The sequence below is a fragment of the Mirounga leonina genome, unplaced genomic scaffold (assembly GCF_011800145.1).
Source record: "Mirounga leonina isolate KUSES-001 unplaced genomic scaffold, KU_Mleo_1.0 Mir_174, whole genome shotgun sequence".
In the NCBI taxonomy this organism is placed as follows: Eukaryota; Metazoa; Chordata; class Mammalia; order Carnivora; family Phocidae; genus Mirounga; species Mirounga leonina.
In genome coordinates, this window is record NW_023270451.1 from 36878424 (window position 1) to 36901585 (window position 23162).

The window sequence follows — 23162 nt, forward strand, 5'->3', positions numbered from 1 at the left end:
AGACAACAGGAATTGTGTTGAACTTGAGCAAAAGATTTCCTGTCTGGCTTTTGGCTGACTGTAGTACCTACCAACGAATATCCACGTATTCCCCCAAGCTTCCTTTATGGCGTTGAGGCTGTTGGTTAATTTTCATATTGCTTCCCATTCACAGGAACCTGTGTATTACACTTGGTTTTGAATAACTTTAAGAGATGAAAGAGTTCAAGTATCATTTTTCAATTTACATTTTTCCAGTCTTCGGGCCCTCTTCTAGAGCAGCAGCTCTCATATTTTAATGTGCATAATAAAGCACACCATGGGAGATGTTATAATTACCACATCCGAGACCCTTCTCCAAGATTTTGGTTCCATAGGTCTGGAATGAGACTGGGGATTTCCAAATGATTTTGAAGCAGGTGACACTCATATGACACTCAGAAAAGCGAATGGATTTTATCCTACTCCTTGATAAGCTGTATATAATTATACTCAAATAAGAAGAGTGGAAGATGAGCTCCAGGTTTGGATTAACATAGAGTTATATTCTACTTCTGCTGCTTTCTAGCTCTGACCTAGGACAAATCTCCTAACCTCTCTGAGTCCCAGTGTTGTGAAGATTTAACGAGATAAAATGTGAACACCCTTAACTCAGTGACTATTCCTCATCAAAGTCTTCAAAACACATTTTCTCCCTTTCCCTCTCCCCTTTTAAAGCTCAGATCTTGGGCGCCTGGGTGGCTCAGTTGGTTAAGTGACTGCCTTTGGCTCAGGTCATGATCCTGGAGTCCCGGGATCGAGTCCCGCATCGGGCTCCCTGCTCGGCAGGGAGCCTGCTTCTCCCTCTGACCCTCCCCCCTCTCATATGCTCTCTGTCTCTCTCATTCTCTCTGTCTCAAATAAATAAATAAAATCTTTAAAAAAAAAAAAATAAAGCTCAGATCTTCACACTCCAAATCCAGTTTTCTTTCTCCTCCACAACATTACTAAGAAAGAGCAAAATGCTGCCTGCTAGCAATGCTGCAGCTCAAAAATGCCACCTGTCTTCTTAAACTCCTATGCGTTAAACCAAGGCTACTCATTTCCTTGATGATTAATCTTCTATTCATCGCTAGTTGAATTTTCCACTAGCACCAGTTTATTTTGGCATTTCAAGCCTTCTTTGGGTAATAATGCCATTTGTTTAGAGAAAATAGAATAAAGATAGAAATTCAACACTTTACAAAACAATTTATAAGGTACTGTGTTCCAGGGCAGCAAGAATTCACCTGAACTTTGTTGTGGAGACTTACTGCTTCTTTGGTTCCTTAGAATGTGGCTGGCAGGTAGCTTGAGTCATCCTGGCCTGATCAGCTTTTACTCTGGCTTCAAATAGAAGTAAATTACCTTCTATTACTGGACACACTTCAGGAGACATAAGTACTTTGGAAGAGGCTAGAAGAGTACATTCTCTACACTGGGTAATATCTGTGCCATGGAAGAGGACAGAAAAGAAATGTAAAAAGTTGGGTATTTTATACTTTAATCTTCATATATATAGATCCTTGATATTGGTTCAGATTGGTGAAATACAAAAGAATATTCTCTCATTTATTAACTTCTTACAGTCTATGGACTTTTCATCTTAAAGGGGCCCTTAATTTAAAATGATTTTCTAATAGAAAGCAAATGGTAGTAAACTTAAAGAAAGGATAGAATGGTATAGTCATTAAAACATTATTGAAGGAATATGAAATACTTATTTGAACTGACTACTGGCATAGCCAGAAAGAACCTTTAAACTTTAAGTATCTTTACAGCTCTGACTCTTCTCTCCAAATTTAGATTTCATCAGCACCACCAAAAAAAATATATAAGAACAGTAGCCTCGATGCAGGTTTGGTATATATATATAAATTTATTTATATATATTTTGCCATCTTTCACTTACAATTTTCCTACAAACAAAACATAAATATATGGAAACAAAAATGAGATAAAATGATACTTATCAGTACTTTGTTTTGTAGTTTGTTTCTTTCAGCAATAGCCTACTCTCAAGAATCTAATTTGTAGTACTTATTTCATCCAGAACTAAGTCTGAAACTTAGCTTTGCTGTTTCTAAGCTGTGTGACATTGGTGAGATTACTCAACTTCTCTGACCCTCCATTTTCTTATGTGCAATACAAGAATAACATTAATTCCCTCATAGAATTATTGTGAGGATTAAATTAAGTAAGCATCTAGGACTGATCCTGGAACATAGTGGGCATTCAACAAATAAGAATTTTTAATATGCCATGAACATTTTAAAAGAAGTAACAATAAAGATCAAATAGATCTACAGAGAAAGACAGGGAGGGCATTTCACAGGATGTCTAGTTGTCTGAGGCATAAAATCATAAAAACTTAGTTGCCACAGGAAACTTGGGAAGTCAAAATGTTTGCATTTCTTTAGAACCAAATGTTTGAGCTTTTGCTATTTTGAGGTTGAGATCATCAGATTAATCTTTGGTTTTAATGAATTTATCAGTGTTTCTTACTATAACCATTGTGTCTGAAGCTCTCCTCTATGGGTTTATCTATGGAAAAATGGAAATACCTACTACCTTATTAAAATGGAGGTCTTCAGATTTGGAATATAGCCTACTACATAGGGATACCTAAGATTAGAAAGAATATTTCTTTAAGAAGAATTTATTATAATTATAATAAATTAAGAATACCATTTTCAAAATTTTAATTGTGTATAGGTAAAATTACTGAAGCCCCAAAATATGCAATAGCTTGGAGTTTAATTGCAACTGAAAAACTATCCTTTGGAAAGTGTATGTGGATGGAAATATTTATGAGTTGGCACAGAGACCTGGCACAGTACATTTGCTATGGAATAATTTTAACTGTTACCTTGTTTTACAAGCTGGATTTTATCTAGTGCCTTTATGGGAAGGCTGAACAAGCCTATACATTCACTGTACATGCTGAGGTTGCTGTTTTAGTTTCAATTCCAGATATGCTTGAGAAGGTTTTAATAAACTTTTTATAGGAAAATGATCAAATGAAGCAGGCTAGAACATTTTCCATGTAAGAACAACATATTTTACTTGCTCTATTGTTTCATATATCATCAATTTTGCACCAGATTTTGGCAAAAAGAAAAAAGATCCTGCCTCAAAAATTTTTATTTTTTGGACCATAAACAAACAAAAATTCAAAAATAAACAAAGACTAAACCAAAGAAGGCATAAAACAATAAAAATCAGAACCATGACTTGCATGTTAAGGGGAAAAAGAAACCATATAATAAGTTTTCTGCTTATTCGGATTATAATCAAACTTTGCCAAAACAGAGTGGTCTTCCCCACAAAAGATTCAAAATCTCTAAGTTTACTCTTAAATATGAAAATAGCTACACTTTGGAAATATTGTAAATACTGTGTGTCCACCTCTGAGTGTATACTTCAAAAATATTAAATTTTAGGAATATATCTTATAGAAATATCCTAGGTCTACCATATCTATCTATATATATACACAAAAATGTTCACACAATATTATTAAAATAGAAAAAGTATTTAAATATCTAAATTTGTCCAAAGTAAGGAAATAATAAGTTATATTCACAGTGGTTTATTCTGCAGCCATTGAAAAATGATGTTGTAGTAAAATAAAAGGACATTGGGAAATGGGCATCTGATCATAAGTCAAAAAATAAATAATGTCATCCTATTTTTGTTTAAAAATTGTGCTCATGTGCTGAAAAACTGGTTTTTAGTTCTATTCATCAGTGTTTCTCCATGTGATATAGATTTATAGTTTTTTGCTTTGAAATTTAATGTATTTTCTAAAATTTCTAGCAAATACATACTTATTATCTTTGTGATAAGAAAATATTATTATAATAATAATTAAACATGGAAAAACTATAAATAAGGAGTAGCAACTGCCTTTTTACAAATAAGTAGACTACTTCTCTATTGGCAATTCTGTTTCCAAACTCATGTCAAAGTATTCTTGTGTGTCCAACCCGATCAAATCAACAGAAAAGCCAAATCTTGAGTCAAGGAAGAAACCTCAACAAAGGTCAAAAGTAAGAAGTACAGAACCAGAGCAAGGGGACCCAGAGAACATTGCAAGGTTATCCCATGGATCAAAGAGCCAGAAGCTGAAACCCAAGCAGTGAAAGGCACTTGTTTCTATCCTAGATCCATCTCTCATGTTAAAGTGTGTGTGTGTGTGTGTGTGTGTGTGAGAGAGAGAGAGAGAGAGATTTTAACAGAGTTCTAGGGAACTCAAATTTTCCTGAAATTACATTAGGAAAGGCAACTTCAACTTAAATTCTAGAGAAAACTGATGGCCTAAATTTGAATTTTAAACTCCAAACCAAAACTTCGGTCTCTAATTTCAGAATGGTTTTGGTGTGCATATTATGAGGAGTAGATGAGATTGTACAATGTTCAAGAATGCCTGCTAATGTACTCCCCAAACTATGAAGATTCTTCCAATATTACTATAGCTATAATGGGGGATAATTATTTCATTTTAAATCTTTACCTCTACATTAAAATAATCTCAATTCAATTAAATTTTCTGCATTGGCAGGCAAATGGTTTTGGTTTTTTACCTCTGAATTTGCCAATTTTTCTGAAAATCAGATGTCCAAAAGTAAACCTAGCACTAATATATTCAATATCACAAGGATTACATTCCTAGCACTTTCATAATAATTAATCTCAGATTATAAATAGGCAAAAACCTTTTTAAAAATATTTATTTATTTGTAGAGAGTGAAAGAGCACAAGTGGGTGGAGGGGCAGAGGGAGAGAATCTTCAAGCCAACTCCCTGTTGAGCGTGGAGCCCAATTTGGGGTCCGATCTCACGACCCATGAGATCATGACCTGAGCTGAAACCAAGAGTCAAATACTTAACCAACTGAGCCACCAACACACCTGTAGGCAAAAACTTTTAGAACAACCTGTGTTGTAGTTACAAAGATAAAACAGAACATGCAAATTAGATGATAATTTCAACTAATAATAATGTTATTTATTACGTTGGTAATAGTAATGACATAGTGTTATTTCATTACACCTGTGATAAAGATAGGACCCAAGTGCTGGCTCTTCAAACAGAAGTTTTCCAGCTGGTCTCCCAGATATCTCCAGACTTCCAGAGTCCCATCATCACCTACTGGCAACACCAAGGATCAGAACTACTTCTTCAAACACTTATCCCTGGTCCTAAGAGTCTTCCCTCCCACTTCTTATGGGACCTCTCTCTCACAGCTCATTTCAGCAGAGCTAATCAAAACAGCTACTTAAAGAGTACAGAAGCCACTTCTCTCCATATATGGAGATCTCAAGGTACAAAATACCTAAGTACAGGCTGGCTACTCAGTTTACCTTAGCATAGCTTAACATATAAATCCAGGATTTATAGCCATCTCCAACTCTACTTTCTAGTTCACTTAGTGTGACATAGGAACACTTTATGTATTGGTGCTTAACCACATACCTAATGAGTCAACCTGACAGATTTCATATAGTCCACTAGGTGGCAGAGATGTTTACAAGGAAGTGAAGATGAACAATGCCCAAGTCTCCTTAAAAATAGTTCAGCAAGCAGGAAACAAAAGAGAACCTAATTAGAAGAATATATGGCACTGACAAGTTACATAATACATACATATTAAACTGTGAAACCACACATACATAAACAGAAAGTTGAATTTTTAACAAGATACAAAAGTTCACCACAAATAGTAACAGCTATTTGGCTCAGCCAACACAGCTTATTTTAAATAATTTTTTAAATAAAATTTGCCTCTCTTTTTTTTTTCATTTTTAAGGGAGACTGAACTTTAAAGGAAATCCCAGATTACTAGTATTTCACTGACAAAAGTAACTTATTTCCAGTCTGTACACCTACAAGCTCTGGGTCTCTTCCTGTTGTCTGTTGTCTGCTGTATGTCAAAACTTGTTATTTAATCAGAGTTAATATATCTTTTTTAGCCATGCAACTCAACTCTGGAGTTGACTTGTTGGCCAAAGTTTTCGGGAAGCTATTTTTCTGTTTTCATTCTACAATCTTTGTTTAAGCTATCTTAGAAATTATCCTCTTAACTTGACAATAACTTCATCTCTCTGTATGTTCTATATGATAAAAAGAAATAAGGCCTGGTGGAAAGAAACTAAGATTTTAAAGCCAAAGACCTAGATTTGAATTCTGATTTTGCCACTTAGTAACTACCTGATCGTAGACAAGTTTCCTGACATTTTCAAGACTTGGTTTCCTTGTTAATAAAATGAGAGAAAATAGCTAAACTCACAGGATCATCATGAGCATCAAATGAGAATATGTGGAAAGCATTTTAAAGCATTATACAAATATAAATGATTAAATATATGTGAACATATATGAATATATATGTAAATATGTATTATCATCATTCAGTATTAACAGATCAAATTTGAAAGAAACATAGGACTGAAAAATATCAATGTTACAAACCTAAAAACACTAGTTGTAAAAGTTCTTCAGGGCCCAACCTTCAAGTTTCTAGAGAACAAACACTTGTGTTAGCAGAAGGCCATGATTATGACAAGGGCACATAGATTTACCAGCTGAAGAAATTTTATGAACCTTGGCAGAACATGAGCAAACAGATGATTCAGAATCTCTTCTCTAGAAGTTAAAACTATTTATTAATATAATGTGTGCTATTTCTGTTTCTCCTGATGGAAATGTAGTGCCATATTCTCTAGTACTTCAAAACTAATTATTTTCTTTGGATTCTTGTCATCTTAATTGAATCGTTTAAAATGCATACTTAATTAGTTGATTCTCCATTGCACATCTTTCTTTCTTTCTTTTTAATCTACACACTAAGATCAGGTATATTTGAAGTTATTTAAAAATTTTTCATAAAGGTCTTCATGTAAAATGTATATTTCAATGCAAAAAGATTAGGATATTCTAAAACCGTGTTAATCAAAGTGTGCCAATGGTCTAGCAGTAACCAGCATCACTTTAGAGCTTGTTAGAAATACAGAATCTCAGGCTCCACTCTCAGCCCACTGACTCAGAATCTGCATTTTTAATAAGATTCCCAGGTGATCTGTATACATTTCAAAATTTGAAAAGCATCATCTAATATTTATGTTTAATTCAACTGTTGTGTCATCTGATCTATTCAAAATATTTACTTTCTCTATAATTCCGTTAGACATTATGAGGTTTCTCCTTTTAGCATTTATACTTTTTTTTTAAATCTCCATGGATCATAACATGTGAGAGTCTTTGTGATTCAGCCCCCCACTGCCTCATCAAGCTTCTGTTCTCTCCCTCTTCTTCATTTGCCTCCTTATCAAGCTGTTTCAGAAGTGTTGCAATACTTGAAACTGACATTAAGAGGCTAAATGTGTACTGCATAGGTTCCTAGTGGGGCATTCACTTTGACTACAGTATTGATTGAGAAAATAAATATGGGGATGCTAGAAAGATTATTAGCCAGGAAAAGGTTGAAGAGGAAGATTAAAGCCGAAAATATTGATGGTTTCATTGAGATTGGCCTGAGTCATCATAGAACCTTTTCTTTCTAAATGCTTTTCATTATATATCTAATTATGAAATTTCTAATTCTGTGTGACCTGCCATTATGGAGAAATAATAGAAAATATATCCACCGTGAGTTGGGGCTTTGCTTATGGAGGTGAAGATGGAAACCAATATAAAACCCATTTTAAAACCCATATTAAAAGAAAAACGATGAAATAAGGAGACTGAGGAGAAATAGGGTTCCATACAATAGAATAGTGGCAACTCAGAGGATACAGGAGGGTACAAAATAGAAACTACAGATTTGGGTAGCCAAGAGTAAGGAAATAGTCACAAAGATATGGCAAGATTGAACCCTGAGGACCTGCATCCAGAGAGATATGAGGAATCAAATCCTTTCTTAGGACACAAAGTAGGACTTCCAACATTTCTTTTGACATGAGACGAGAGTACCAGTATTAGGTGAGTATCATACTTTGATTTTAGAAATAAATTGATATTCAAAGTGATGATCTTTTAAAGCATTTTTTTTAAAGATTTTATTTATTTATTTGACAGAGACACAGCAAGAGAGGGAACACAAGCAGGGGGATTGGGAGAGGGAGAAGCAGGCTTCCCGCTGAGCAGGGAACCCAATGTGGGGCTTGATCCCAGGAACCTGGGATCATGACCTGACCCGAAGGCAGACGCTTAACCAACTGAGCCACCCAGGTGCCCTTTTAAAGCATTTCTAAATGAGAAGACACTCAGAACCATATTGCTAAAAACATAACATATAAGATATCATAACAATCAAAATATCACAATATTATTAAAGCTCCACAATTTGACTTCAAAGTGTTCTGCCATTAACAATTACAAAACAGCAAGAATTCTGTAGGTTTCAACTGTAAAAAATACTGCATCCTTTAAATTGCAACTTAGTATAAACAAATAGAAAGAATGATCAAAGATGACTATATAATGTCTAATTATAAACTCATCATAAGAGAATTTGTAAACCTTATAAAGAATTCTACTGCTTAATGCCATAAATTAAACATAAACTCAAGTACCGATTATTTTACTTTGAAAAAGTTATTTCAGTCCTTTGTACCTCATTTTCCCCCATTTGTCTAATGCTGATTACTAACCCTCACTTTACCTGGCTTAATTCATAGGAGCTAACAACACAACGGTCCTATTTTCCAACATACAGTCTGATGGGAATTTTTTTCCTGATTTTTGAAAGTCTTACAAAGGCATAAATATAAAATAAATAAAATTCATCAAAGGATGTAAGAAATTATCATTATTGAAAAGTATGAAACTATATGAAATAAAGGTTAGAAAAGACTGAGATAGTTAATCACGGTTAATCCAATCTTTGAAGTCAAACAAATAATTGTATAACGGACTAAAAGTGTTCCATATTATTATGTGTAAACCCTAATTTAAACGCAAAGCTTTCGTATTTTATTAGAAAAAACCCCAAGATTTTGAGTACTCAGAATAGTATAGCATGTTTAAGGCATTCCACTTATTTATTCCCTAAAATTACAATTGTGTATGAAGGAATTTGATTAGCACATTGACATAACTGATTTCTTACTAGAAGAAAGAAATTAGAAATAAATAAAACCCCTACCTTCCCCAGTGCTGAACTGAAGAGGCAGCTCTCCAAGGCTGCTTGTTTTCAGTCCTGACAGGAAGGAAGCGCTCATGGAATCCATCTCCCGCAGCAACCATCAGCAGTCTCCAAAGCCATAATGGAGGTCTCACTTCTTGCTTTCGGATGTCCTAAAAAGTCATACATATGCTTTCTCATTATTTTAAAATACAGAAATATAATACACTGCTTAGAAAGGAGTATGGCTCTCTGGTGGCCAGAAATATACATTCATTTTTGCTTAAATCTTAATTTGAAAGCACATTTTATCTTTTAGTTCTAAAGTAGTTTCAAACTTACAGATATGTTGCAAGAATTACACAAAGTACTTGTGTACCCTTCACCCTGATTCAATTGTTAATTTTTTGCCATATTTGCCTCATCTTTCTCACTCTCTCTATATATGTATGTGCACATATATGAAAAAATTTTCCAGAACCATTTGAAAGTGAATCATAGACTTTGTACCTATTATCCCTTTAATACCTCAATGTGTATCTTTTCAGAAAAGGACATTCTCTTTCATAGGTCCAGTACGATGAACAATTTTAGCAAATTTAACAATGATGTTGTCCAGAGTTCATATTTAAATTCACCAATTATTTAGCTACATCACCTCTTAATAAGCAGTCTTAACAAATAAATGGACATTCTATCTTCTTTAAGGGCAATAGACAATTGGAAGTTACAAAAAGTCATTTTCTTTCCCAGAATGCACTAGGCATCAACACAGACATGTAACTAATGTGTTGAACAAACATAATAAAATGTCATCTGCTATCTACATAGAAAAAAAAAAATCCTGAACTATGGTAACACAGTCTACCAACCTACTAGATATGGGCAACTAGGAGAATATATAAGTAACAGATAAAATTAATATTTAATGAACCCTTTTACCATATTATAATCATGGAAGAAAAGTGGAAAGAGTCTCTTAGAGTCTCACTGAATGAATTCAGAGTCTATAGATTCTGACCTCACAGATTCATAAAGTTAACTTACCTATTGCCATTTTTCAAAAATTGAACAGTGTAAATATCTGCTAGTAGCATAGCAAAGGCTAAAGAACAAGTGTTTTCTCAAAGTCTGAGTACAGTACTTGGGGGAGAAGACTTCTTTCTCCTGAAGCTTTCTTAAGGTTTAACCTAAAACCTAGCCTTCATGGCCTTCACAGTTTACAGTGATATCACCGATGTGGGAGAAACCGGATTAACAATTCAGTCAGGGGAATTGCTGGGAGCAATCTGAAAAACCACAATATTCTTTGCATGGCTGTACAGACTGTTCAGAAAACTTTGGAATATGTCCCATGAGATAAAAGTACTAATGTTAAGGCTGATTCCTGGACAACTATACAAAATGCAAACATCATAGCCACTTCTCTGAACAGAAGACTGGTAGAACAGGAAATTCCAGCAGCTTTCAGTAAAAGGCAATTAGTATTTATCTTTGTAAATGCACAAATACCACATTTGATAAATAAAGTTAGAGCATTCTAGTCAAATAAAAATAATACTAGAATAAGATTTAGAGGCACCTGGGTGGCTCAGCTGGTTAAGCGTCTGCCTTTGGCTCAGGTCATGATCTCCAGGTCGTGGAATTAAGCCCCACGTTGGGCTCCCAGCTCAGCGGGGACTCTGCTTCTCCCTCTGCCTCTCCCCTTGCTTATGCTCTCTCTGTCTCTCTCCCTTTCAAATGAATAAATAAAATTAAAAAAAAAATAGAATAAGATTTAACTTAATAGTACAGAAAAGGGCATAGGCCTATGAGGGCCAAATATGAGGGGAATTATCAGTTCTCTTCTTAATCTAGATAAAATCTTTCATTTCTGGTTAAGCTTTTAGTATTTCAGCCACTAAAATACCAAATTTCTTCATATCTGCAATGGAATCTTTTATATGTTGATAAAGAAAAATAATTGAGTCTTTATCAACTGATTGCATTACAAATGTATTGTATAATATGTAGATTGTATAGCTTAATAAGCTTTATGTACAAGGAGCTCCCAAATATTTCCAAGAAAAAAATAATTAAAGAATATATGCACAGCAGGTATTTTTATCTGTCTAAGGAAATTTCACTGCAACTGCTACTGTACTTTAAAATTGTATATTTATTTAAAAACTTCTCTACCAATTCAAAATTTGAAAGAGTAATTTTTAAAAGTAGATTTCATGCCCTCCCCTAAAAATGAGATTATGTGTGTATTTCAGCCAGTTTTTTATAAGGTCTTACTTATTTCTGACTTAATTTAAACAATTACTTAGGTTTTTACGGGTTTTTTGTTTTTTGTTTTTGTTTTCATTTGGAGGTCTCTTTTAAAAACTTCCAGTTAGGAATTACTCAAACAATATTTATAATCATTTCGATCTCCTCTGTGTGGATATGTAAAGAAGTTTTCTATTTATTTTGTGTAATTATATTATATATATTTAATTGAAAATATTTTTTCAATGACAGGACATTAGCTAAGTTACAGATATAGAACAATGTAAAGGGAATTGGCAGATAATCTAATTATAATGTTCCTCCTACAGAAGAACAAAAAAAGCAAGACAGCAAAATGTTCAAACCAAATCAAATGGTGCTATCTCATTTGTGCATCATACTCACATAAAAAATGTGGAAGAAGAAATTTAAACACAGTACATAAATTTTAATGCTTCCTTCCTTCTTAGTTTCTTTTTTAAGGATAATAAAGCCAGGTTTATTCAAAAACTTCTTTTAAACTATACTGTCTGCAATAAATAAATAATAAAATAAAATAAAATAAAATAAAATATATTGTCTGCTGGTGCTGTTACCAACAAGGCTGGATTAAAATATTCCTAGAGCCATCCTACCTTCCGACAGCACAACATGTACCCTCCCTGCCTAACTCATTCAACCAATCCATATCTTTAAATTGTAATATTTAATCCCCAAATCAAAAGTTTTAAAAAGAATGATCACCTAGGAGAAAAAAAAAAAGAAATTCAAAACTCCTTAGAATGTGAAATGGTATAAGATATGTGAGAACATGGTAACAGCTGCTAAGCACAGATGAAGGTTTTTTGTTTTTTATCCAGAGTAGAAAACCATTAAAGACTCTAAGAAGAGTCAAAGACACCCTTGATTTTTGGTGCCATTTAAAAGCTTTATTGCGTCTCCCACAAAGGCAGCAGTTCTCTTTACTTGGTGGCTATTTACTTGCAGAAGAAATTAAGGGGACCTAACAAGCAGAATGAACTAAAAGTGCTACATTCTCTGAGTTTCTTCTCAGATTTCAAATCCCCAGTTCTTCCTTCAGCTTTTCAAACCTGTACCAATAGATACATCTGAGGTAGGAGTTGACTTCACTATAGAATAGTGGCTTAGGAGCAAACAACCTAAATAAAACAACATGAGTTTTCTGCTTCCCAAGGTATTTAAGCGGCTCTAACCAATTATTTCTTCAAAATGTACCTGCAATTTTGAGTAAACTCATGTTGATTATTTGTTTACTGACTAATCTAGATCCTCACCCCTCTGCTGTGCACTTTTCTGAAGATTGAGAGTCTTTAATCTGTTTTCAAAAGTGTAAATTTCAAAAATGTGTGTAACTTTGTCACGGGGCATTTTAAGGAGGAAAACCCCAATGATGAAGGTTCTACTATATTTAGACTCCAGAACAGGCATAACTTTGTATGAACTCCATCAGACTATTTATCAGCATTATGTACTAGAATTTAACAACTTGATTTTGAATTCCAACTCTAATTCGGGAAAGATCACAGAAGAGCAAATAACTTAACCTTTCCACATCTCTCCTACCTCATTCATATGTAATACTTAGGTCACAGTGTTGTAAAGATGAAATTTAGTATAATGTGTGTAGCTTTCATGACATATAATAGTACTCAACCATGCTATTAGCTGCAAGTACTAGGATTCTCTGAGTAACATCACCTTTAACATATATACCAAGTTGCTAAAGGTGGGGAGGTACATACTTGGTTCAGTGACTCAACATTATCAGGATCACATCACTATTAGTCTCTTGGCCTTTTTCTCATGTTTGTAAACTCATGGTACAAGATGGTTTCCAGTTTTGATCATTACATGAGTGTTCTCTAGCCAACCCCCACCTCCCCACTCCCAGGTTTCATTAACTAGAAATATGTCACAAGCTTAGCTTCAAGAGAAGCTAGAGAAAGTAGTATTTAACTTTTGCAACTTCTATAGTGGAAGTGCCCAAGGGAGAGAAGGGTGGGAACGGGTGTTGAAAATAATAACCAACAGGATCTACCATATTTCCTTTGAAGAACTTTAAACAGTATGTTAGTAATGTTGTTAAATCCCCCTATAACAAAATATTTTGTTTTTACTCTACATAGTGTACATTTATTTTTATCCTAAGGTTGCTTATTTTATCAGCTCTCATAAGCCTCCCTCACTCTGATCTCAGCAGCAAGTGATTGCCTGTTTTTTTTCACAAAAACTGATAAATCTGCCTTCTGTAAAACCTGGTACAGCCATCAAAACAACAGAGGGAGCATGTCCCATAATCACCCTAAAGAAGAAAAAAAACAAATATACCAATTATTTTATTTAAAGCAATTTCTTAAAATTTTAATTTTTAATAACTATTAAATGAAATAATTTACATCCAGTGTTTCCTTTAAATTACTCTGTAATTAGTTGAATGTGGTAAGATGTGCTGCCTGAGGCTGCAAAACCTGACTCTCTGCCTTGCATATTACTTCTGCTAGCCCACACATGCTTAATCATTATTGCCAACTTCTGGAGGATTTGCTTTTATATGCTAATAGGTAATACCAGGCCAATACAGCTCCTTTCTTTCGTGGGTTTTGTTTTTTTTTTTTTTTTTTGGATACTAATCCTTTATCAGATATGTCATTTGCAAATATCTTCTCTCATTCTATAGTTTTGTTGATTGTTTCCTTCACTGTGCAGAAAATTGGGTTTTTTAAAGATTTTTCCATTTATTTGAGGGAGAAAGAGAGAGAGATAGAGTGAGAGAGCACAAGAAGGGGGAGGGTCAGAGGGAGAAGCAGACTCCCTGCTGAGCAGGTAGCCCCGATGCGGGACTCCATCCCAGGACTCTGGGATCATGACCCAGGCCGAAGGCAGCCACTTAACCATCTGAGCCACCCAGGTGCCCAAATACAGCTCCTTTCTTAAAGGGATCTAGAACCACAGGCCCTTGTCAGTATCTCAAATGAAAAGAAAACAGATCATATGCCATTACCACAGAGTACCTTAACCTGGGCCATGGAAGCAAATACCTCAGAGTGCATTTCAGAAATAACAGGAAAACCACCTGCCCAGAAAAACAAGCCCTATTTACAAGCAGAGGGCTGTATTTCCAGTTTCAGGGTTCCATGTTAATGGTAGAAGGCTGAACCATGTCAAAAGGCGAGTACCACTGGAAAGAGTGATCTTTTAAAATGATATCAATCAATTACACTTCAGTGTAAATAAGTTTGGAGTGCTTTCATGAATGGGGTACAGGATGAAGTATACAATACAGGCATAACATGAATGTCATCTCTGAACATCACTCTGCACAGCCCTGCTGCCCAAAAGGTAAACACAAGCAAACCATAATTTGAAGGTGATACTGTCTAGGGGAAGGAGAGGCCAAACTGTAAATACAAATAGAATGATAATTTGGCAGCCAAGGCATAGCAGCCAAGGGGATATGGCAACCACAGTTTTTAAGCAACTCACATTCAGGAAGCTGACCTGAATTTATTGGCCATCCCCTGAGACATACTGAGCAGTCATGGGGAATCCAGTGATAGCAGTGGTCAAACTTCAGGCAGAGAGACTGACAGCTAGTATTAGGAAAGTCTATCAGCAGAAAGTAGCATGCCAGTCACCTAGCCAGGGCTCAAGAGTAGACGCCAGTCTCTGAGTCATGCCCATGAAAAGTAGCACAAAGTTTCAAACCTAGAGTTATTGAGGTTTTGAAAATTTACCATGACAGGAAACAGACTTAACACAGTGCATTTCAACCTTCTTGCCTCTTCGTTTACAAAGAAAATGGGTGCAGCTGCTCATAGACTTGGCCCTGGGCATTCAGCACATCTGTAACACTCCATCTTCACAAACCAGGTGGGAGGCTCCAACAGAGAGAAAAGACCAAAAAGCTGGGTTCTCTGAATGGGGCCCAAGGTCACAGAGCCAGAGGGAAGGAAGTAAGAGGGACTAAAAGCTTAGATTCGAAGGGTTAGGGAGGGACCCAGGGTTGTGGCTGAGCTCTAAGTAGAAGGCAGATGGCTCCTGTTATGCAAAGAGAAGGCCCAATAGCTACAGTATTCTTTTTTTTTTTTAAGAATATACTCATAGTGTTCAAGTCATCTGTTCATGCAACAAATATTTATTAAACCTGCGCCATATGACAAGCATAGGGTTCAGCACTACAGATAAACCCACAAACAAAATAGACATGGTCTGGTCTCTAAAATTATGAGCTTAAGTCGAGGAGGAAGCCTGACATTAAGTAACAATTCCAAATCTTTTCTTATATATTGCAGTAGGTTCTACAAGGAAAAACAGAGTTCTAAGAGAGAATGATAGGGCCAGATGGTCAACTACTTTAAGTTAGGAGAACAAAAATGACCTTTCTAATAAGGAAGGTATTCCAAGAACATGTAACAGAAAAATACAAGCAGGGTACCTGGGTGGCTCAGTCGGTTAAGCATCTAACTCTTGATTTCTGCTCAAGTCATGATCTCAGGGTGGAGATGGAGGCTCCCCCCCCCCCCCCCCCCCCGCTCAGGCTCTGTGCTCAGCACTCTCCGCCTCCCTTAGTCCCTCCCCCTTTGCACAAGTGTGCACCCACACTCTCTCTCTCTGTAAGAAAAAACATATATATAAAAGAAAAACACAAGCAATTCTTTTTTAATCTTTTTAAATAGAAATTTAAACTTTAATATTATATATTATATGTGTAGTAATATATAAACATACATTACTATAGAGGGATGATTGTCCAACAACTAATGGCAAAAAACCTAAAATCAACTCTTCTTTTTAACTGGTTTTACTATCAAATACAACACATAATGACCTTTCCTCCCATGTGATACAACAGTTAACTTTTCACAAAACCAATAGAGACCCAAAAGATATAAAAATGAAGAGAAGATCCCAGATATTACTTACATATAGGTGTATGTACTTCTAAGAAAGCAATATTTAATCTTGGTTACTATTCATGCAATCCAAATATAACAGCTGAAATCTGGGCAAACAAACTCAAATAGGCACCTATGTTCAAGATGAGAGGTTTCCAAGATGATAAACGAATTCCGAGCATTAGTGGATACAACTAGTTCTGGGAAAAATCAAAGCAGTTTCAAGTATTTCGAGAATAAGCAGACAAACTCATTCGGGTATGATGTATAATCACATTTGAAATGTCAATTCCCAAAGGAGGGTGAAAATTCTAAACTGTGAAATGACCCAACTGGAGGTTCATGGGCCCTAAAATTTTGCTTTTGTATACAAAAGTCTATAAGCATATAGAAGGGAATATTAAGGGGTCTGTGGGGTGTAGGTTATATGGTGTAACCTATTTGTGAAAATTTCAGTAAGTGTATACTTCTGACTTGTACAAACTTTTCTGTTTGTATACAATATGCAAATGAAAAATGGTTTGTTTGGGTTTTTTCAGTTTGAGAGAGGAAAAAAGTCAAGTGCAGAAAAATACAGAGACCTTTTATGAGGGACACTAGAACAAAATCTTAAAATGATAGCTTAGAGCAGCTTTTACAAAACTGGAAATGACCTGGTAAGACATCTCCATGCCTGTTACTTATTTTAAATAATGGGGGAACATTCAAGAGGTGCACAAAAGCTAATGAAATCAGAGATCTTTGTATTCATTTAAAACAAAATTTGACCTTAACTGTACATTTTAAAAATCCATGTCATCCTTTAATCTGTATTCTAATCATAGCTTTATCTTCACATATGGCTTTCATTTACACACACCTGGAAAGTTTTATTTTGCTCTTTCACAATTTCAATCACTGATGCCTGAGGCAAGTGCTCATAAAACTATAAACACTGCACTTGCCTCTTCCAGCTATCAAGTAAAAAATAAAATAGGATGCTTACTCTATAAGAACAATGGAAGAAAATCTGAAGTTATACTTACTCAATATTTATGAAACAATCTAAGTTAAATTAAAAAGTATTTCTCTTTCTTATGACTCAATTTGCTGTCTCTACTTTTTGTATTTTACAGTTATTTTGAGACATAAAACAAGTTCTACCAAGTGTTCATCCTAATTTTTTTGGATATTTCCCATTAATGCATTTTTTTTAGATCTTAATTCCCTTGAAATTTTGGATTTTCAAATCACAGGTAATTATATAAGAATAAGGCTCTCCTCCATTCTGTCCTCTACCACCACTTGATATCATAGATTTTCCTTAGATAAGATTGATGATGATCACTCCCTCTGAATGTGTAATAGCTACTAAACTCTTCATTGGAATTGGGTCAAATTTATCTTCTATGTGATATAAGTCTTAGAGAGCTATCAAACAGTAACTTAGGACATAAATGATACAGATGCACAACAGACATTTACTTGTGAACAAAAAATAAAAGTAAAGAGCAGAGTTTGTATTATGGAAAATTATAGTTTTCAATAGCCATTATTTTCTTCATGAATGGAGTCTTAATTTCACTGGAAAAAAACCCCTAAGCATGTGCTAATATTGTGGTTTATCCCCAAAGTTGCTTAGATGAGATCATACAATCATTCATTTTATGAAACCAGTTACTCATGGTCACTCAATTTCCTTCTTATTGGACCCTAACAAAGGCATTCACTAGGCCCACTTTTCTCAAAGGTTAAAATACTCCATGAACCACTACATAATTGTGAAAGTATGTCCTGGTCATATGAACAAACTCAGCAACATGAACAAAGACTCCCAGAGAGCAAGCGGGGAGACCTGACTTTTAATCCATTCATTGCAACTAACTAGCTGATAAAAAACTCAGCCAATTGTTCCATTTCAGATCTCTACTCCAAATATATATATATATATATATATATTTTTTTTTTTTTTTTAAATAAAAGCAGTTTCTCTAATGCAACTGTCCCTAAGATGTATCCCAAAACACTAAGTTACTTCACAAAAAGTTTGGGCAATTCTGAGTCTGGCAATCTTATACAACCATCTTGGAGATTCAAAAGGAACATTAACATAGTAAAGGTTCTGAGAATTCCTTCAGTTCTGCTTAACTTTGTGCAACCCACACAAAATGTTTTACATTTTTTTGTAACCTAACACCCCTAAACATCTTTAGAGCCCGCATTGAGAAATGCTGCACTGATGATTTTCAAACTATGTTCTGCAAAATCATCTTAGGGTTTGCCAGGAAACCACAGTGAGGGAAAGCAAAGAGGCAAAGAGGAAGCAGTCAGCAGGGAGGACATTGGGTTCCCCACCCCCACTTTAATCTTATTTACCTTTGGGCCTCAACATACAGTATCACTCTGAAGAAAGGATTCCATGACTTTAAAAAAATCTTTCATCTCTAAAATTCTCTGACTTAGAAATAATTTATTTCGGGACACCTGGGTGGCTCAGTAGGTTAAGCGTCTGCCTTTGGCTCAGGTCATGATCCTAGTGTCCTGGGATTGAGCCCCCAATTGGGCTCCCTGCTGAGGAAGAAGTACATACACCTGCTTCTCCCTATCCCTCTGCTGCTCCCCTTCTTCTGCTCTCTTGCTCTCTCTGTCAAATAAATAAATAAAATCTTAAAAAAAAATAATTCATGTCTAGTCTGAATTGACATGTTGAGTTTATTATGGGAATGCGCAGAGAGAGTCCACAGTATTTCTAAGATAGGTTCTTAGGGTAGGTTGAATTATTGTTCATATCATTCCCTCTCTACCCTTGCTGTGCCTTCCTGGAGGCAGAATTCACTTCCCTGCCCCACTGACTGGGGCTGAGCCATTTGACCTGCTTTGGTCAAGGGGATGTGAGGATCTAATGTACTTGTGTGGTTTACTTATATCCCTCTTGACTTCTCTTCACTACGAGAAGAGCATGCCCTAGAAAATGGCTGCTCACCAGTCAAAGCCCAGGAATTAGAGGACACATGAAGCCCAGTTGATACCAGCAAAGCTACGGCCAACTCACAGCCCTCATATAAGAAAGAAATTAATGTTTATTGTTGTAAACCTCTCAAATTGAGGGATTGTCTGTTGACACTGCAAAAGATAAAGTTCTAAATCAAATCTATGCTGATCTAATTCCAAATCAAACGTCTGCAATATTACCCTTGAATAGCATTAGACTATGGAATTAGGTTTAAGATAAGAGTTGCTGAATTCACTAATAGTTTTGCAATTACTTTGTATAACTTTAAGAAAGTATAATAATGCTGTATTTCCTCTCTATATTTCCAAATCCTATTCTTTACCCTCCAAAGGAAATATTTTACCTTCCATGATTTATAGGACAATCAATAGTTAACAATAATGCCAATAAAACTCAACTGTATGTAGTTTTCCACAAGGGGAATCAAAGGATTTTCCTTTTTGTTCATAAAGCCAAATACTGCTTTGGAGTTGGTATTTAAATAAGAAAAATTTGTGTATGCATTATCCACGCTTATAATTGTTTTCAGACAGCTTAATCAGCTCAAAACTAAAAGTCAACTATGTTTAATCAACATAGTTGACTTTTAAACCTATGTTTAAATCAAACAAGAGCCTTCCCAACCAATACATGAAGAGCAGTCCATAAGGGAAAAAAAAAAGCTATATTCACTTCCATCCTAAAAATTGAAACCTCATCTACTATAAACAGGTACACAGGGAGTTAATAGGTTTTCACTTGGCTCAAGTTATTTAAATTTACAGGACAGTTATATGAAAACAGTATCCCATAGTATCTGGAATGACCATGGAATTACTCCACTTAATAGAAAATACAGTTGGAAAAATACTTACCTCAGAGAAAAATTCTACTAGTAAGATATCCACCCATGGTCATGTACAAGGAAATGAATAATGAAAGACTTCTGTAAGTAATATATCCTTACTGAGTTAAACATGTGCACAGCAGGGACATACAATCAAAAGAAGAACTGTATAAGAATAGTAAGAAACAAAACAGCAGCAAGATTCAAAATTCCTAAGAAATTAATGTTAATAATATATGTGAAGCTTAGAGTTCATGATTCTTTTGAAAAGGAATGAGAAAGGGATTTATAATCTACAAAAGGAGAGGAATTGCTCTGACTTAAATAATGAAAAATAATACTAACTACTATTTATTAAGCACCAACAATGTAACAATAAAAAGTTGAATAAAATAACATTAAGTAGGGAACAGTAATCTGGCACAGTATATAACATGCCCATTTTACAGGTGAACAGATGGGAACTCCAAGAGTTTAAGTAACATGTTCTCACAACTATTAAAAAGTGGATTTCTTTAAATGAAAGAGAGGATATTATAACCAATGCTACACAAATAAAAAAGAAAATAAGAGACTATCATGAATAATTATACACTAATAAATGGAAAACACAGAAGAAATGGATAAATTCCTAGAAACATACAACCTACTAAGACTGAATCATGAAGAAATAAAAATATGAACAGACCTAGAACTAGTAAGGAGAATTAATCAGTAATCAAAAACCTACCAATGAGGAAAAACCCAGGATCAGATGCTTCACTGGTGATTTCTACCAAACATTTTAAAAAGAATTAATACCAATCCTCCTTAAACTCAAAAAAATAAAAGAAGAAGGAACACTTCCAAATGTATTTTATAAGGTCAATTTCACCCTGATACCAAAGCCAGAAAACACACTACAAAGAAAGAAAACTAAAAACCAGTATCTCTGATTACTATTGACATAAAAATCCTCAACAAAAAAACAGCAAACCAAATTCAACAATGCATTAAAAGGATAATATATCATCATGACCAAGCGGGATTTATTCTTGCAATGCAAAGATGGTTCAACATACAAAAACCAATCAATTTTACCATACCACCTGAACCGAATGAAGGATTAAAACCACATCTCAACTGATGTAGAAAAGGCATTTGAGAAAATTCAACACCCATTCATGATTCAACAAACTAAAAACAGAAAACAATGCCCACATAACAAAAGTCATATATGAAAAGTCATATATGAAAAGTTCTTCAGATTCATTGCACAAAAATATAAATACACTTAACACTACTGAACTATACACTTAAAAATGGTAAAGATAGTACATTTTATGTTATGTGTTTTTTACCACAATTTTTAAAAGGTGGAGAGAGAATTCAAATCCAGTTGTTTTTTTTTTCCACAGATGTTTTCCTGCAACATACACTCAGAAGTGATTGAAAGGAACAGCAAGCAACCCAGGTGGAATGAAGGAAATGGCTAGGTGAGCAGGTGTCTACAGGTATATGTATTAAATGAAAGTAACATGATAGGAAATCAGAACTGTTACATAAGTACCAATACATACAGGAGCCTGTAGTTCAAATGTCAGGATATGTACCTTTTTATTTTTTTAAATTTTATTTTATTATGTTATGTTAATCACCCTACATTACATCATTAGTTTTTGATGTAGTGTTCCATGATTCATTGTTTGCGTATAACACCCAGTGCTCCATGCAGAATGTGCCCTCCTTAATACCCATCACCAGGCTAACCCATCCCCCCATCCCCTCCCCTCTAGAACCCTCAGTTTGTTTCTCAGAGTCCATAGTCTCTCATGGTTGTCTCCCCCTCCGATTCCTCCCCTTCATTTTTCCCTTCCTACTATCTTTTTTTTAACATATATGTATTATATATATCTTGTTTCTTACACAATTCACAGCACTCACCATAGCACATGTACCTTTTTAAAAGATTTAAATGACTCAATCCTCTTTCTTCAAAGATTTAGTACTTACTTACTGTATTAGTTTGCTAGGATTGCCATAACAAAATAACCACAAACTGGTAGTTTTCTCACAATTCTGAAGGCCGAAAGCCCAAGATCAAGATGTCAACAGGTTTGATTTCTCTTGAGGTCTCTTTCCTTGGCTTGCAGATGGCCCTTCTCTATGAACATGCATCCCTGATTTCTCTTTCTGTATGTCCAAATCTCCTCTTATCGGATTAGGGCTCACCCTAATGGCCTCATTTAACCATGATTACCTCTTTAAAAGACCTATCTCCAAATACAGTCATGTTCTGAGGTAATAGGTTAGGACTTCAACATATGAATACAGGTGGAACACAATTCAGTCCATAACAAGCACACATACAGTTTAATTTACTAGTTAGTTGCACATGTGGTTTTTACTAAAGAAAAATGGAAGAGCTGTGGACAAAGGTTCAGGTCATTAAACCAGGGAAAATAAGAGAATGTAATTCTTTTATGTTCTCAGCATCACCAGCCACTTATGCTTGAAACCATATTTTCTGAGGCATTCACTATAGGCAATTTCACAAATTATACATTTCTCCAGATCCAGCCTTTTTTGTTTGTTTGGTTGGTTGGTTGATTGGTTAGCTGTTCTGAATTTTACTCAGTAGTAGGAAAAAAATATAAAAAATCAGGCTGTCAGGGCCAAGTGAAAGTTTGGAAGAACATCTCTATAATTCTGCAAGTTTGTTCCCAAGAGATTTCACAACATCCTTGGGGAAGTCTGAAATCAAAACTTTTCCTCAAAAGGTTTTAATATTCTGGCCTGCAGACTTACTCTAGACTGGTAAGTCCCTAAGTATTTTTAAATAAAATTTAAAATAAATCTACAAATATCTCAAAAGTTTTTTGTAATATTCTAAATGAAAATGTGATTTGTCTCTGGAAACCAGATATGCTTTCTTTTTTTCCAGGTTCATTTCACAGTCATTTCTGTATTGCATTCAACAGCCATTACTTTCTCTTCTGCATTTTCACCCGATTTAAATTCTAATGAAAATTCTATGCTTGCACACATTGACTAATTTTCTCAGTTGTCACTA